This window comes from Grammomys surdaster, unplaced genomic scaffold (genome assembly GCF_004785775.1).
Source record: "Grammomys surdaster isolate TR1022 unplaced genomic scaffold, NIH_TR_1.0 186, whole genome shotgun sequence".
Taxonomy (NCBI): domain Eukaryota; kingdom Metazoa; phylum Chordata; class Mammalia; order Rodentia; family Muridae; genus Grammomys; species Grammomys surdaster.
The window spans coordinates 2,485,627-2,503,126 of record NW_021604631.1 but is presented as its reverse complement, the minus strand read 5'-3'; the positions used below and the strand labels follow the sequence as shown (position 1 = coordinate 2,503,126).

The 17,500-nt window shown below is 39.0% G+C and overlaps 1 protein-coding gene across 3 annotated transcripts in view; it reads left to right on the top strand.

The window, feature by feature from the left end:
• Window positions 1-2,117: 2,117 nt before the first annotated feature.
• Window positions 2,118-17,500, top strand: part of Cnot4 (CCR4-NOT transcription complex subunit 4) — a 108,221-nt gene continuing 92,838 nt past the window's right edge. For all 3 annotated transcript variants that reach the window (XM_028768459.1, XM_028768458.1, XM_028768460.1), the window contains exon 1: window positions 2,118-2,355. The gene's annotated coding sequence lies outside the window, so the exon portion shown is untranslated. The remainder of the gene's footprint in view (window positions 2,356-17,500) is intronic.

Here is a 17,500-nt window from a genome sequence, read left to right as displayed (position 1 = left end):
GGGAAGCAGAAGCAGGCAGATCTCTGAGTTCAAGGCCAGCCAGCCTGGTCTACAGAGTGAGTTCCAGAATAGCTAGAGCTACATCGAGAAACTCAGTCTCAAAAACAGAACAAAACAAAAACCCCCAAACAACAACCAAAGTGACATTGTTTCCTAGTGTTGGAAACTCATGGTACAGAACCCAGTGTGCTACCCTTCCTGTAAAAATGGGAGAACTATTCTTCATAATTTTATTTGAATAACTACTTTATGTCCCTCATGACTGTTAAACAAAACACCTGTGTATGATTATCTGACTACAACTTACATCTAATTATCCGAAATTTAACTTGCTTTACACACAAACACAAAGTTGTTTGTGTTTTTAGTTCTAACAAATAATGAGCACATTAGGAAATAATCTAACAGTGTAACTAAGGGTAGATGGGTGTTGTCCACCAGAGAGAGATCAAAACACATCTGCATCAGTTAGTATTTATAGCTTTCACATACATGAAGATTTTGTTCCAAGAGCTAGCAAATGATGATTTTATTGCAGTTTTAGAACAATCATGTTGATGGAAATATAGATAATTTTATTGTATATTACTTTGTAATTTTTTTTTTAAATTTTTACCTTTGAAGATTGAACTCAGGGTTTTGTACCAGGCAGATACTTTACCATTTAGCCACATTCCAGCTTTAACTTTTTTACTTTTAAAAAAGGAAAGATTTATTTACTTATTTTATATATTGAGTACACTGTCGCTCTCTTCAGACATACCAGAAGAGGGAATCAGATCCCATTACAAAAGGTTGCAAGCCACCATGTGGTTGCTGGAAATTGTGCTCTCAACCGCTGAGAGCCCCTAACATTTTTACTTTGAGACAAGGTCTCATACCACTGTGGCCAAATGTGTGATGTGATATATCTACCACATGCCTCTGCCTCCAGAGTCCTGGCCTGTGCCACCACATCCAACGAGACTGAGACTTTAAAACTCCAAATTCCCTACTTTTCCCTTTTCTGTTTTAAATCCTCCCCTCCAGCCTTTTGCTTTCAGGCCTCGAGTGTGCCAGACTAGTGCCCTACCACTGTGCTACATCCACAGTCCCATCCTATGTGTTTTAATCCTGGATTTGAAAATTTGTTTCCTTTCACTTCTCCAAACCCCAGTACGTGCACACACACTAGAATGGGAACAGATTTGTGTTCTGTTCTCTGTTGTATGTTCCCAGCATATGGCACAGAACTGGGTACCAAGGAGTTCAGTACTTAGACGAATAAGTTTCAGAATACAGGCAATAGACAGAATCGACCGCTCCAGGAGCGCCACTTACACTAGAGTTCTGGGAGGCAATCCGGGAAGTCCAGTAAATTGATTTTGTTATTTAGGATTTCTCGGTGCTCGAACCGGCTGCGGTTGTATTATGTCCTTTGAGACGTGCTTATTTGTACAGTTTGCGAACCTGACGCACACATCTGTGCAGGCTGGACTCGTAGCCAACAAGAGTTTGCAGTTGAGTCCACATGCTATTCTGACTGCACGCGTTCTTTAGAGAAATGTGCATATGCCAATTCAGGTATTTCTTCACTAGTGATTTTACCTTAAGAAGGATGAGCTTAACTGTACTGGTGGCAGGACGCGCAAAGACCGGGAAACGAATTAACGCTCACTTTCCCAAAAGTATCAAATCCCCACTCTAGATCAAATCCCGCGCTCTTGCAATGCTTAACCTGATTCTACCGCCAAACGGCCCCCGTCAGATATCTATCTATGGAGGGCGGGGCAGAAAAGACACGTCCTCGCTTCCTCCGAATCAGTTAAGTTTCGTAGAATTTTGGTTTCCTACATTTCAGCTAACATTAATGAAAACCACCGACCACATGACACAGTAGCCACACACGCGGGCAGAGGAGGAAGCAAAACAAGAAGAAAGCCGGCGCTCCAGTAGCCACGTGAGGTGCGAGCTCCCGAGCGCCTTCTCTAGTGATGACTTCAATTCCCGGCCTGCCCTGGGGCGGTTACTATCGGAGGACTACAACTCCCAGGGTGCAGCGGACCAGTCCGCCGCAACCTCCCACTCGCCCGCCTGCCGCTTGTCCCGCCCCTCCCCCGCCCCTCCCAGCCGGATCGGCATGCGCCTGCGCACCGGAGGCCGGAGGAGTCTTACCCTAATGTAAGATGGTGGCCCGTCTAGCCGTGGAACCCACCGAAAGCTGAGAGTCTCTCTCTCAGCCGTAAAGGTCGGACTCACTGAAGCAGTCAGGCCCGGTTCTGAAGAGTTTTTTCGCCGACTCTCGTTCATTGGTCTCCTGTGAGGACTCGGCAACGCGTGGAGTCGGCTAAAAGAAAAGCGAGGCAAGGCAGGCGGGTGAGTGTCTGCGGGGCTGGGCTTAGGGGAAACCCGGCGCTGACCGGCTACGAGAGAGCGGAGGCTTCGCTGGGACTGTGCAGGCCGCACCCCCCTTTTTCCCCACCCCCCCACCCCCGCCCGCCTCGTCTTCACCCTCCTCCTCCTCTGGCTGCCTCCTCCTCCTCTTCCTCCCTCTCCCCCTCTACGCCACAGCAGTTACCACCAGGAAAAGGCAGCCAGGTTGGAGGCAGCGCGGCGGCGAGCGCCGGCTCTCCTTGGAGAATTTCTTCAATTGAGGACCCAAGAGGGCTTCTCATCGCCAGTTTTTCCCCCGCATTTTTCTGGCAACAGTATCCTTAGGTCTTGGTCCTCCTGTTTCCCCAGCCCTCTTTCCCCTCTGACGTCCTTTCCTACTGGCCCCGGTCTCCCAAGCAAGAACCATCACTCCATTCTGACGGGTGCTGCTGCTCACTGCCCACCCGTCCTGCTTGGTGGTTTTTTGCCCTTTTTTGCCCCATTCCCTTCTCTGAAGCCGCTCAGGATCTAGCCTCTGACCCCCTCTGGTGCTTGCAGTCAGCCCCCGGTCTGTCTGCCAGACCCGAGTTGATTCCGATGTGCAAGTCTCCTTTAACCACATCTGTCATCTTAAAGCCAGCTCGTGAGTATCTAAATCATGTTGCTGCTCTGTTGCTCCGTGTAAACCCACCTGTTTCTCAACCTATTTGAGAATTGTCACTTTCTTCCCTCCTTCCAGTGCAGATTCTTTGAGCACCCACTCCCAGAAAAGGGGAGATGATGCCCCATGTTGTTCCTTGAAAAGTAAAGGAAGTTAGGAAGCGAAGGAAGTGACTAGGAGACTATTAACGTTAAGTAAGAGAAAAGATCTTTCTTCAGGCTACTCAGGAAAGGAATGTTTTGCATTTTGTGATGTTTTTGTTGCTCATTCGCTGTCTTTTTACCCCTCTTTTCATTTTCGACCTTCTCCATCCCACTCAGCATTCTCCTGAATGGCCTTTCCTCAGGACACTTGATGTTGTCTCTGATTATACCCATAAAGATGAACTTAGCCTTTCAAAACCGGGTGAATCTGGCACACACACACACAGAATTCATCCGTGAATACCACATGCAAATACAAATGGTAGTTTTGATTATACGTGGGTTACAGATTCCTTTTGTATCAATTATTGGCTCCGTTATACGATGTTTATGTTAATTGATAACATTTATTTGTGATGGGTATAAATTTGACTTTTTTTCCCCCTCTCTTTTGATCTGGGAAATTCTCTCCTTTGACATTTCTAGGATAGGAGTTATCAGAATAAGTTGTATGGAAAAACACATTGGGTATGTATGTAAAAGAAGTTGATATTTTGGGGTAAAGTTAAATTCCTTTTTTTTCCCCATAGAAAAGAAGGGGGCTGAGAAAAGAAGTCACAAAGCTATGCATATGCATTCTTTCAGTGGTACTTAGCTGTTCTTACCTGTAGTAAGAACTAGAAACCTAGACGAAGGGGTGGCTTATGGTCTCTACAGTATAGTGAAAGCAGAATTGAAATGAACTAGTTTGTGTGACCAGAAGTTAGAGCCTTTGCTAGTATACTGTAGTGACATAATTACCAGAACAGCAAATAGGATTATATAGGTCAGATGAACACATGTCAAATTTGAAAATAAGACATTGTGTTCTTAATATACATGTAAAAATATTTAAAGTCACAGTAGCAGTCTCAGGATGCAGTATGTCTCTTATTGGGGAAAAATAGTAACAGCTTGAGTGTAAATACAAATGCAGTTCCTCTAGTCACTTTCGCACGTTACTGAGTTACTGTAAATTTTATATATTTTACCTGTAAAGCTTGAATATTCTTATATTTGACATTACATTAAGTTATTGTGAAAATGTCTTAAAAAATGTAAAACTAAGATTAGAAAAGCTGCTCATAAAGCTTGCCCCTTCCTCTTCTTCTTCCTCCTCTTCCTCCTCCTCTTCTTTCCTCCTCTTCTTTCCTCCTCCTCTTCTTTCTTTCTTTTTCTTTTTTTTTTAAGACAGGGTCTTTATATGGCTCTGACTGACCAGCAGTGTAAATTAGGCTGGCCGTGAACTTGTAGACATCCATCTGACTCTTCATCTTGTCACTCATGGCCAAAGCTCTTTATTTCAGCCACTTAAGCCCCAATTTGGCAAAACTGAATAAATCCCTATTCTTCTGAAAATTGGAAGCATTTTATATAAGCACATCTTGCTTTTAGTTATACCTTGAAGTTATAAAGAAAATAATACTTTTCATTTAGTTTATCAATAACTTGTCTTTAAGTCTAAGTAAAAAGATGTGTGGAAAAGCTTGCCACTTTGAACAATCTTGTCTACTCTTGGCAGTCATACTTGGCTGAATTGTAAGCAGTGTGATCTAAGGAGAAGACTGTTTGTCTGATAGAAGGGGGTGAGTGATTTTTTTTAATATATCTTTTCTTTCATAAAGCTATTTGGCTCACTAAATATCTTAAGTAATTTCTCCTTCTCTGAGGTCATCAAATTCTTGCTTCTAGCATAGAGAAGACGTAAAAAAGTTCTTTGACACATTGACAGGAGGAAGTAAGCTGAAATTTATAAATATTTTTGTGTAGTTTTTATTTGTAACATTCAACATGGAGACTTCATACTTAATGATTTTCTTTGATACATTGGATATGTTGGAATTCTTTCTGCAAATTGAATAGTTGAAGTCTTCAAATGAATAGATTGTTTGTATAAGGTTTTTAAACATGAGTTATTTAAAGTTGGTTTACCATATAATTTTTCTGAAACTTGCATCAACAAACCTTTAATTTGATTAGGATGAGAGATATAATCAAACAGCAAAATACAAAATAATATTGTTTTGAGACACTTGTCAACTTCCTTCTAAATGGAAATACTAGAGATAGCTTGCAGCCCATTACTTTGTTTTTGTTGTTCTGAAACAAGATCTTAACTATAGCTCAAGCTATCCTGGAACTGACTGTAAAAGAAGTTGTCTTCAAGCACAGGGCAGTCATCCTGCTTCAGCTTCTGTAGGCTGGAATTACGTGTGTGAGCTACCATGTAACCAGTACTGGAAAACTATTTTGTAAAAGACGGAGGATATTGCCAAAGGGTGAGCTCTTAGCATTAGGAGAATTTTACTTATTTATTTGTGTGGTACTAGGCTAGACCATGTATGTTAAGTGGCCTCCTACACATTAGACACTGGCTTTCAGGAGAGTGTTTCTGAAAGAAGGGATTTTGTGTCTTAAGAGAATAAAAAACAATTCATTTAAGCAGTTTGGTTTTAGAAGCTTTTCTTTGTCTTCCTTCCTACTCCCTGTTTTAAAATGAGGCAGCACTTTTCACTTTAATGTTTATTTTTTTAATGTGGCTGCAAGTAATTCTTGATTCAACTATGTTACTGTTTTTGTGGACTGTATGAGATAGGGGATAGGGTAAATTTGTGAAAGTGTTAGTTTCTGCTGAAAATTCAAATAGTTTTGTCATTACCTATTATATCTCCTTGACTTTTTGTGAAGGAAGTATAGTGAGCTAAGTTGGTTTTGAAACAAAAACAGTAAGGAAATAGGTTATAGAGGTTTTTGCTGTTCTAGAAACAGTATAACTAGAATGTACTACATACATTCCCCAAAGGATTTTTTAATCTAAATGGAACTTGTAAATGGTTTTCATCCCACTGGAATAGCATGTATCCGATAAGCTTGGTAACATATTCTAACATTTTATAAACTTTATGTTCCCTCAGAGTTATTAGGAAAAGTCTACAAATACTCATTCTTGAAAAAAAGTTGCATGAAACCTGGTAACTTAAAGATTTAATGTATTTTTGTTTCTCAGGTTGAGAATTCACTAGTTATGGTAGCATAATCTACTACTTTGACCAGGTTGTGGATATTACACAGTTTATTTGAAAATAATTTTTAATCTCATTCTGTAGACTGAAACATTGTGAAATAAATGCCAGTGTTTCCAAGTGTAGTTATCTAGTAGGTTCTACTACATTATTCTTTCACAATTAAAAAAAAAATGTGTGTGTCTGCATGTGTGCATTTGTTTGTTCATACAGATTCATATGTAGGTAGAACTTCAGGGCTCAACTTTAGGAAGGTGGACAGAGTCTCCCATTGCTTCTAGACTCACCAATTAGGCTAGCCTGGCTCTCCATTAAACACCAGGGTTCCTCCTGTCTTTGGATAGCCAGGGCTTGGATTGCAAGTACACACAATGCCCAGTGAGTTTTGAGGACAGAGCCGAGGTCCTCATACTTGTAAAATAAATGCTATATGAGCCATCCTCTCCCATCCTGGTTCTTTAAGCTTGGTGGGTTTGTTTGTTTGTTTATTTGTTTTGTCTTTGTTCCCCCCAAAGTTGTTTATGGATAATTTTAGCACTGTTGTTTGATTCCTTACAGTTTAGTTAAGTATTTCCATGCTAAGGAACATATTTCAGGTCTATGCATGTGAAGCAAGTATATTACCACTTAGCTGCATCATTGTAATTTACTAGCATGATTTTCTTTTATTGGAAGAGGAAAACCTAAAGTAAAGATGTACAAGTCTAAGTCAGACTGAGATGTTTTTCCTTTACGTCTCAGTATGTTTGTGGGGATGGCTTCTTCAGTATTAAGCTATTTAGTAGGAAGGTTCTCCTGTTTCAAGCTTTACTTGCTTTACTTGGGTAAGACTTAATATTTGCATAGCATGTGTGTAATATATCTGTTCAAAACTTTTTGTTTGTTACAGTCACTAAAAAAAAATCTCATCTCTTAAGAAGTTAAGCAGTTACGGAATAGAATTAGAAATCAAAATGACCAAATTGGCTTGTGTGCAACACTGTGTAAAACATGTGTAAAAACAATGGTTAAATACCAGGCATAGTGGCATATACCTTTAGTCCCAGCATTTGGGAGGCAGAGGCAGGATAGGTCTCTGAGTTTAAGGTCAGCCTGGTCTATGTAGTGAGTTCCAGGACAACTAGGACTACATAGTGAGACTCTGTCTCAGACAAACCAAAGCAAACAAAAAAACAAAGGTGGAGGGGGAAAAGCTCAAAACCAAACTTCAAAAGCCCAGTGAAATTGAAGAAAAAGCCCATTACTTAAAAATAATAGGTTTGTATTACTGTTTGTAGAAGGAATTAGCAAATGATAATGTAGACAAAGCAGTGTGATTGAAGGGACATAATAGTCCCTCATAGTAACAGATACCTTGTCTGAGCCAAATAGCTAGAAATTTGTGAGTATGCTTTTTCTTCTCTCCAGAAGATGCTTTTTTTTTTCTTTTTTTATAATTTAGGAACCTGTTTCATTCATTCCCTGTAGGGCATCAGGCGTCTGTAGATTATGAATTTTCTGAGCTGACATTGGCTGACTTAGGCTATTTAAATTAGCTTATTTAGTGAGCCTTGGTTGTAGCAATTTTTTCTCCACTTAAGAAAAAACCAACTTAAAATAATTTTCTGCTTTCTGTATTTTATGTATGACTTTTTTTCCTGATTTTTAAAAAGATTTATTTATTTTATGTATATGAGTACACTGTAGTTGTCTTCAGACACCTCAGAAGAGGTCATCAGATCTCATTACAGATAGTTGTGAGCCACCATGTGGTTGCTGGGAATTGAACTCAGGACCTCTGGAAGAATAGTCAGTGCTCTTAATCACCGAGCCTGTTTATTTTATTTTATTTTTTTTTAACTTTCAGCAATTGTTTGGACCATTTTGTGGATGCCAAAATTGAATAAAAATGTGTAATATAGACAGTATTGCTTTGCTGGTAAGATTAATTTTGCTTCTTATGGAGATTTTTAACGTTCTGATGACATATATCCCTCCAACTTTTCATTAACTTGTAAAAAAGAATAAAAGTGCTGCAAGTTCCCTGTCAGACTGGATTTTTCTAGAAACCTTTCTTTTACTGGAAATCTAGATATTTGTTGGGTAAAGAAGTTAATTATAATCTAGGCCTGGTGGTACAGGTCTGTAATCCTGGCTACTTTGGAGTGAGGCAGCATGATCATGAATTCAAGAATCACTCTGTGTGTGTGTGTGTGCGTGCATGCGTGTGTGTGTGTGTGTGTGCGTGCATGCGTGTGTGTGTGTGTGTGTGTGTGTGTGTGTGTGTGTGCATATGTGTGTGCGTATGTGTGTGCACGTGTGCGCTCGTGCACACATCTGTCTGTCTGTCTTGCTTTCGCTCTCACTCTCTTGCTCTTTGAATTGTAGCTAGGCATGGTACTGTAGACCTGTAATGTCAGTATTTGGAGGCTGACTTAAGCCTCAATAGTGAGACCCCATTTCAAAAAACCAAACCAAACCAAACCTTTTGTTTGCCCCGGACCCATTTCAGTACACTAGGATGCACAACAGCAGTAACTCCCTGAAAAAAGGTATTACAATGTGTTTTATGGATATTGAAAATGATGTTAAGACAATATTAAGCTTTTTTTAAAAATGGGGGCAGGGAGCTGGGATTTGAATTTAGAGGTTATATACTAGGAAAGCATTCTACAAGTCACCTATAGTCTAAGCCCAAGTCCTTTTTAAAAATTGAAACTTAGTGGACATTTTCTGCAAATACAAAGTAACTATGGATTATGATGTAGCTGTCACTGAGCCTCAAAGATTATCAGCATATAGCAGTTTGGTTTCATCTCTGTCCTTCTCACTTTACCTTTCTTCCTGCTACTCTCTGCCCTGTACCACTTTGAATCAATCCTGGCCATCACATTATTTTCTTTTGTACTAAAACTCTTTTGACATAATAAAATATTTTGAATTTTAAACAGGATCATGCAGTTGGCTTTTCAAATAGCTGAGTGCATATTATAGACCCACATGCTGGAAAGTGACAGTTTGCATTTATCCTGACAAGAATACTTTATAATAGTAGAACCAGCACTGTCCAGAGCAGTGTTCAAATAATGTATATAATTTATAATAATGTATATATAAACTCCAGTCCATTGTACTTCACATCAGAGTTGCAGGAGGGGTGAGGCTTCCTGAAGAAAGTAGGGTATAGATAAAGAATATGAACTCTGTGTGTCTTCCAGAGCATCTCCAGAGGAGCATTTCACACACTTCATATGGGGGATAGAAGCAGAAGCAGACACTTGGTGTGGGGATCAGCATGTTGTGAGGGGATGTAAGAAGTCTGGGTTTTCTGGAAGAAAGTGTTAATCTGAGAGAATTGTAGCAGATTATTTTATGTAAGTAAAGTTGGCTTATGAAGTATATGTTTAGAATAAGGTTGACTTCAATGTGTGAAGCAGCTCAGAAACTCCTCCCCCCAAAAAAAAGTTGCCAAGGGTCAGGAGTTACATGATGGTATTTTTTTTTTTTTTTAAAGATTAATTCCTTCAGTACTGTGCTGAATAATTTGGGGTTAACAGCCGAGTTTTATTTGAAATATTAAAGACCAGTTGAAAAACTATTCTGAGGAATATTAAAGCATTGAGGTGGAAATTCTGCAGGATTTGGTGGTAAATTAATTCTTTTTTTTTTTAAAGATTATTTTTATGTATATATGTGTGTATGAATATGTGCTAAGTGGAGGCCAGAGGAGGGAGTTGGAATTCTTACAGTTGGAGTTACAGGTGGTCATGGCCTACTGATATCAGTATTAGGAACTGAGTTTAGGTCCTCTGCAAGGGCAGTAAACAGCTGAGTCCTGGGTCTCAAAGGGACACCGTACTTAGAGCATAAGACTAAGGAATTGTGTTATGCTTGTCTTATATAGTATGTACAGGGCCACTCGCGTGTCTGCTCATAGCTAGAGTTTCATGTTCCCTAGGCTGGTGTGCGCTAGCTGCCACTATATAGGGCAGGGTAACTGTGCTAATACAGAAGCTGGTTTTCAGAAAGGAAGTGATACATGATTACTCAAATAGTCTAAAAAAGAAATTCAGTTTTTAAAAATGATTTTAGTTATTCATTCACTGGAGAATAGTGAGGAAAACAAAGAAACATTAAGAGAGTAAAAAGTAAACACTATTTACCCGTCCCTAGGAGCTACAGAGTGTGCTGAGCTCCCGAGGGCCGGTCTCCCTATACTTCTGCGGTGTTGAGGTTACAAGTGTGTGGCACAAGGCTTGCTCACTACAATGAGAGACTTTATCTGCTTCCATGTGTTTGTTAGTATGGATAAGATAACATGCTTATATATGGATGATTACACTCAAGAAATATTATTGGGTATCTTTAAGGTCCAATGATGGCTTGATGAGGCAGAAAGAATGGCAGAGAATTCTGATGAATTAAGGGCATTAAATATTGAAGGCTCCAACTTCTCTCAAGGATGAATAGGATTTTAAGGTCAGCAGGATAACGTATTAGATAAAGACATGTGAAGTGAAAATTTATTCTTTGATTTACTTTGATATGCTTCATTTTACAAATGTAATATTGGAGGCTGGAAAGATGGCTCAGTTGGTAAGGTGCTTGCTGTGTGATCATTAGGACTTGAGTTTGGATCTTCAGCACCTACATGAAACAAAACCAACCAAACAAAAGAGCTGAGGATGTCGGGCACCTTGACCCAGCTCTGAGTGGCTGAGAAAGGATCATCCCTGGAGTTTGCTGAATCCTTAAGCACCAAGTTCAGTGAGAAACCGTGTCTCAGTGGGTAAGTTAGGGATTGACTGAAGAAGATGCCTGCTGTCCGTCTATGGCTTCTGTATGTACACACACACATACACATATTCATGAACACAGACCAGTACACACAGACTTTTAAAAATCTGGTTGAACATCAACCATTTTTTTGGGGTGGTGGTGGTGGTGTGTGGTTGCTCTTCTGAGACCCTTGTACCTTTTATTCAATTTGTTGACCTTCATTAAGCCAACTTCAAATACTGTGTCTTTCTAGACAGCATGCTTCATTTTGTGAAGGAACTTTTCACAGTTTAGAGTTTTCTCCCCTCCCCTCCTCTCTCCTCTTTCTCCCTTGCTAGCAAGTGCTGTACTATTGAACTACATCCCTCAGCCTTTGCATTTTCTTTCTCTCTGGAGGTAGTATCTTATGTAACTCAGGCTAGTCTAAAAATCACTTTGATCTTTTAAAAAAAACACTTTATTTATTGTGTACTTGTGTGAGCATATGGATTCTATGGGGTACATGTGGATTTCAGAGAACAGCTTTTGGGAGTCAGTTCTTTACTTCTACCATCTGGATTCCAGGGGTCAAACTCAAGTCATCAGATTTGATAACAAATATCTTTATCTGCTGAGCCATCTTACCAGCCCTAGAAAAGTTATTTTGTAGCGGAGGATAACCCTTGAACCCCTGATCCTCCTGCCTCCACCGCCACCCTCCAGTATCGAGATTAAGGCTTGTGCCACCATGCCCAGCTCATTTTGTGTTTATTTATATATTTTATATCTTTATTTTGTTGTGTGAATGTTTTGCTTTGCATGTATGTCTGTTTGCCATATTGTGCCTGGTTCCTGTGGAGGTCAGAATAGGATATATCCCCTGGACACAGGAGTTCCAGGTGCCTGTGATCTGTTGTGTGGGTGCTGAGAATCAAACCCGAGACCTCTGCAAGACCTGCCAATATTCTTAATAGCTGAGCCATCTCTCCAGCTCTCTCATTCTGTGTTTTAAAGTGTGGATGCATGTTCTTTTAGCTTTGTAAATGGTAGACGAATATTAAATATATTGACTTTTATTTCTTGCTTCCTTTAATATCTAAGATATTATTCTTATGCTGAATTTAACTTGTAGATCTCAAAGATTCTCACAGTCAAGGCTGAAACTCTCTGAAGCTCAAGGTGCTTAGAATTTTAAATTTACACTTACTTTCACCAGTCATTTTCTTTCTTGTGTTATAAATGTTGGATCTATCTTAATGCCGTGACTGTTGTAGCATTTGTATAATATTAATAATAATAGAAACCAAGCCGTAATGTAGTACATTATTGAGAAATACAAATTGATCATCACTAACTTAAATTTACAAAATTCCCCCAAATCTGAAGCTGGAGCACTAATATGATAGTCATAGTGGAAAGTTCCAGACTGCCCTCACATTAGAGAGCACATTCAGAGGCGGGTAGATACACTGAAACCAAAAGCTTTTCTTAGGATATCATCAAGTCTGTACGTTTAAGGTCTATATGAATTAGACATGCATTTTATGTTCATAGTTGTATACTAGTTTCAAGTTTTGACCTGTCTCATTATATGTACGTAGAGTCTCTAGATTCTCCCCAAAATCTGAACTCTGAAACACATCTTCTCTAGGCATCTTGGGACATGCAGCCTATGATCTGTTTGACATGTCCCCTATCCTTAGAGTTCCTTCAGTTTTGTAGTGTGTAGAGCTAATTACCTTGTCATTGTTTCAGTTTTGCTTTTTGTGACAAGGTCTTGCTGTATAGCCCAGGCTGGCTTCAAACATGCTATCTTAGTTTCCATTGTGCTGGGATTATGGGTATGTGCTTCCATGTCTAGCTGAACTATTCTGGCCTTTAAAAAAAAAACAACTTTTATCTATTTGGTTATGGTTGTTAAATATAAACACCATTTGCCTTTGGGAAATTTTTTTTAGCAGGGATTTTAATGTGTTAATTTTGGATTCTAAGATTGAATTTGTGAAGGAAAGTCTTTTTCTTTGTGTATATTTATTTGTGTGTGCTTTTCTGAATGTATGCCATGTAAGTGGGTGTCTGCACAGGCTAGGGGAGCATGGGATGGAGCTGGAGTTACAGATGGTTGTGAGACACCTGACATGCGCAAGGTGAAAGTCAAACTTGGGTCCCCTGAAATAACAGGAAGTACTCTTTAGCCACTTAACCATCTTTGCAGCCCCTTGACTTTTCTCTTACTTTCAAGTATATAGGTGTTGGGCAGATTGTTACACACACACACACACACACACACACACACACACACACACACACAGGTGTTTTGCAAGATAGGTAGGTTGATTTAGGGGAAACATTTGTCTGTTCATATTAGCAGCGAGAACCCAGGCATTGTTGTTCTTACTAATAACTTTAAGGCAACAAGAGACTCTTTTTTTTTTTTTGGTTTTTCAAGACAGGGTTTCTCTGTATAGTCCTGGCTGTCCTGGAGCTTGCTCCGTAGACCAGGCTGGCCTCGAACTCAGAAATCTGCCTGCCTCTGCCTCCCAAGTGCTGGGATTAAAGGTGTGCGCCACCACTGCCTGGCAACAAGAGACTCTTAAGGATCATTACCGTTTCTTTTTTTCATTTTGATATTGGGGATTCCTCATATGCACTAATCATGTGTTCTGCCAGTGAACTACATCCCCAGCCCTAGATTCTGCTTTTCATTATATATTACAGAATTCTAGAACCATGAGTGATAGGTCATGCTTATTGTAATCCAGCCATCAAGAGGCAGAGGCAGGAGGATTGTCAGAAGTTTGAGACCAGGCTGATTTACATACTGAGTTCCAAATCTCTAGAGTGAGACCCTGTATCAAAAAAAGAAAGAAAAAAAAAGAAAGAAAAACGTGATTTTAAAAACTTGGAATGTGGAGCTTGAGAGAGATGGCTCAGCAAATAAAGCATTTCCTGTTCTTCCAGAGGAGCTGTTAGGTTCCCAGTACCTGTATCAGATGGCTTATAACTGCCTGGAACTTCTGGTGTCTGTCTGTCTGTCTGTCTCTGAACTTCTGTTCTCTCTCTCTCATACACACACAAACACACACACAAAGAAAATATCTAAAAAAATAAAAAATCTTGTTATGATACTAAAATAAATATGGCTCTTAAGTATTTGGGATAAAGGACTAACTTAGATGATTTTTATTATGTTTTTGTCTTGAAGCAAGGTTTTCATTATCTAGCCTAGAACTAGAACATTATCTAGCTTAGAACTCACTGTGTAGACGAGGGTAGTCTTGAACTCACAGAAATCCATCTGCCTCTGCCTCCCCAGTGCTGGAAATAAAAGTGTGTACCACCATGGCCAGTTTTAGATGATATATGGGTGTTTACCTATATGTATATTTGAGGATTGTGTGGATACTGCTGCCAGAAGAGATATCATGTTTTCTGAGACTGGAGTTACATACCCTTGTGAGCTGCCATGTAGGTGTTGTGTATTGAACTTGTGTCCTCTACAAGAACACATAGTATTCTTAACTGCTGAGCCATCTTTCCAACCCTGAGATAATTTTTTAATAGTTAAATATTGTATTCAGTTAGCCTGCAGTTTTCAGTATGAGTCCTTTGAACTCTTTTTGGTCTTATTCACTATTTCTGCAGGCAGGTGCAGTATTGGATAGAATCAGACAGTGTGAGTTGGCTCTGCCACTTACAATCACTTCCTAACCTAGGACAGTTACTTAACTGAGTCTCAGTTTTACCATTTATAAAAAAGATCTAGGGGGGTTTTGTACAATAAATAAATGAGCTAATTTATGAGAATGGTGTTTGGTATATAGTAAGCCCTGGATAAAGGTTTGCTGTTAGAATACATTTGAAAAAAACAAGAAACTTTCAACTTTGAAGTTAAGTCTTTATATTCAATACACTTTTCTTGTGTGTTTTGTTTGTTTGTTTTGTTTTCTTAGGAAATGGGTGTATGTTTCCAGTAGTTATTTGGGCAGATGGAAATACAGGCAATGTGTTTGAGGAATGATCATAGGACTGGCTTGCTGAGATTCTTTTGAATCAGCGAGTAATAGAAAACAAAATCAAATAGATAAGATAAAAGATGATTATCAAGTTTTGAACTAAGGTAGCAGTGTGTACTTGTGGTTGATAGAAGGAATCATTATTCTTTTTGTTGATAGAAGTTTTAACGTTAGGAGTGTATAAAATATTTAGTGAGAAGTTTTAGAGCTGGCGTTAGATTCAGGTGGTCAAGGGCTGACCAGTGTGGGTCTCAGTGGGTATTGAGAACTGAATTCGGGCCCTCTGCAAAGCGGCATGTACTCTTTAAGAGCTGAGCTGAGCCGTCTCTCCAGCCATACCTGGAAGAATTTTGATAAAGAAATTTAAGATTAAAAATTTCAGAGTTTAACTCTTCTTGCCTTAATACTAGAACCATGGATGCTGACTTCTGAGCTCAAATATATTTTAGAAAAATATTTGTTCTTAACCACTTAAAAGGACAACAGTACACAATGGGTAATAGGAAACTACATTCATATGAATGTTCTTTAATGATTAGCGTTGAAAAGAAGTGGTTTTATAGAGGCTATTAGGGCAAAGAAGATACCTAGGCCCAAACCAAAAAACTTCCAAACCTTATAGCTATAGCTAATATAGATTTGAGGAAGGACAAAGATGGGAAGATCATATAATTTCATATTCTTAGATGCTCAGTGGGAGTATAACTTTGATAGGTGGAAACAAAGATTTTGTTTTCTGGACTTCAGTATTCGTGTGTGTGTGTGTGTGTGTGTGTGTGTGTGTGTGTTGTGTGTGTGTGTGTGTGTTGGGAATTCTTAAAATTTGAAGCTAGATCTAATTTCTTCTGACTCTGCTTACCTAGAATTTAATTAATCCATAGGAATAATTTTTCAGCTTACATATATCAATCAGTCTTTTTATTAAAGAGTCTTTGTCTCTTTTAATTACTAATTAGTATTTTACGGTAAAGATGAAGCACTGTGTGACCATGCAACAGTGTATCTGATAAGGGACAGTTGAATTCTTTTCAGTGTTTAGCTCTTACTAAAAAGGTTGTTATGAACCTTCATGTTCAAGTTTTTATACAAACTTAAGTTTTCATTTTAGGATGTATGTCCAAAAATAAAATTGCTGGGGCATCTGTTAATTACATGTCTAGTTTGATGATGATGATATTGTTGGTGACATGGTCACCTATATCCCAAGCTTGCCTGGGACTTGATATGTAGTTGAAGTTGACCTTGAAATTGTGATTCATTCTGCTTCCAACTCTTGAGTGCTGGGATTACATTCACACACCAATAGACCTAGTTTCATATGGTGATGTTAAGGATTGAACCCTGGGATTTGTGCATTCTGGGTAAACACCACCAGCTAAGCTATCCACCCAGCTCTGTGATTAGTGATACTATTTTTCCTTGTCTCTTGATGGTTTTAACTCATTTTTAAAATCTTTAGTTCCTTATATATTCTACACACTAAGTCTTTGACAGCTTTATAGTTCACAGGTATTTAATTTGATTTTGTAGATTATCTCTTCACCTGTTGTGTTTGATGGTTAGTCTTAATTGTCAGTTTGACAGAATCTAGAATCATCTTGGAGAAGGGCCTCTGGAGTGATTTAATTGAGGTGGATAGACCCACATACTTGGTTTGGGTGATGTGCCACCCTGGCTAGGATCCTGAACTGTAAGGAGAGAGAGAGCTCTGAGCAGTATGCCTGCATTCCTCCTCTAGCTAGGAACAGACAACGTGTGACCTCCTGGTCAAGCTCCTGCTGTCTTGCCTACTCCACCATAAGGGGCTGTATATTAAACTGAGATTAGACAAACCCTGTCTCCCTTAAATTATTTTGTCAGGGTATTTTAATCACAGTAATAGGACAAGACACTAAGACATTTCATCAGCATTCTTACTGTAGTCATGTTGATAGGTATGTTTTACTGTGGTTTGAGATTCCTCATAGCTAAAGATACTGAAATATTTTGTTTGTTTTGTTTGGAAGTCTGGGTTCTCAATCAGGCTAGCCTTGAAGTCACAATCCTTTCACCTCTGGACTGCTAGGATTATAGACGTGTCCCACAAGCCCAGGAGACGTTGACCTTCTGTGATTTTTTTTTTTTTTTGCCTGTTTTTCAATTGGATTGACTTTGTCCTCTTAAGTTTTGAACATTCTTTGTATATTGTAGATACAAAATCTTTCTCAGAAATTTAGTTTGCAAGCTGTCTGTGGTACTCACATCTGTAATGCTAGTATACAGTTGACTGTGGGGAAAAAAAAACCTTCAAAATTTGAGATCAGCCTGGGCTGTATAGTTAGTTCCAGATCAGCCTAGGCTACAAAGTGAGACCCTGTATCACACACAAAAAAGTAGTTTGCAAGTGTTTTATCTCAGTTTTTAATATATCTGTATCATCTTTAGTGTTATTCACAGAGCAGAGCTTCCTTTCTTGTTTTTATTTGATTTTACTTTACTTTACTTTATTTTATTTTATTTTATTTTATTTTATTTTATTTTATTTTATTT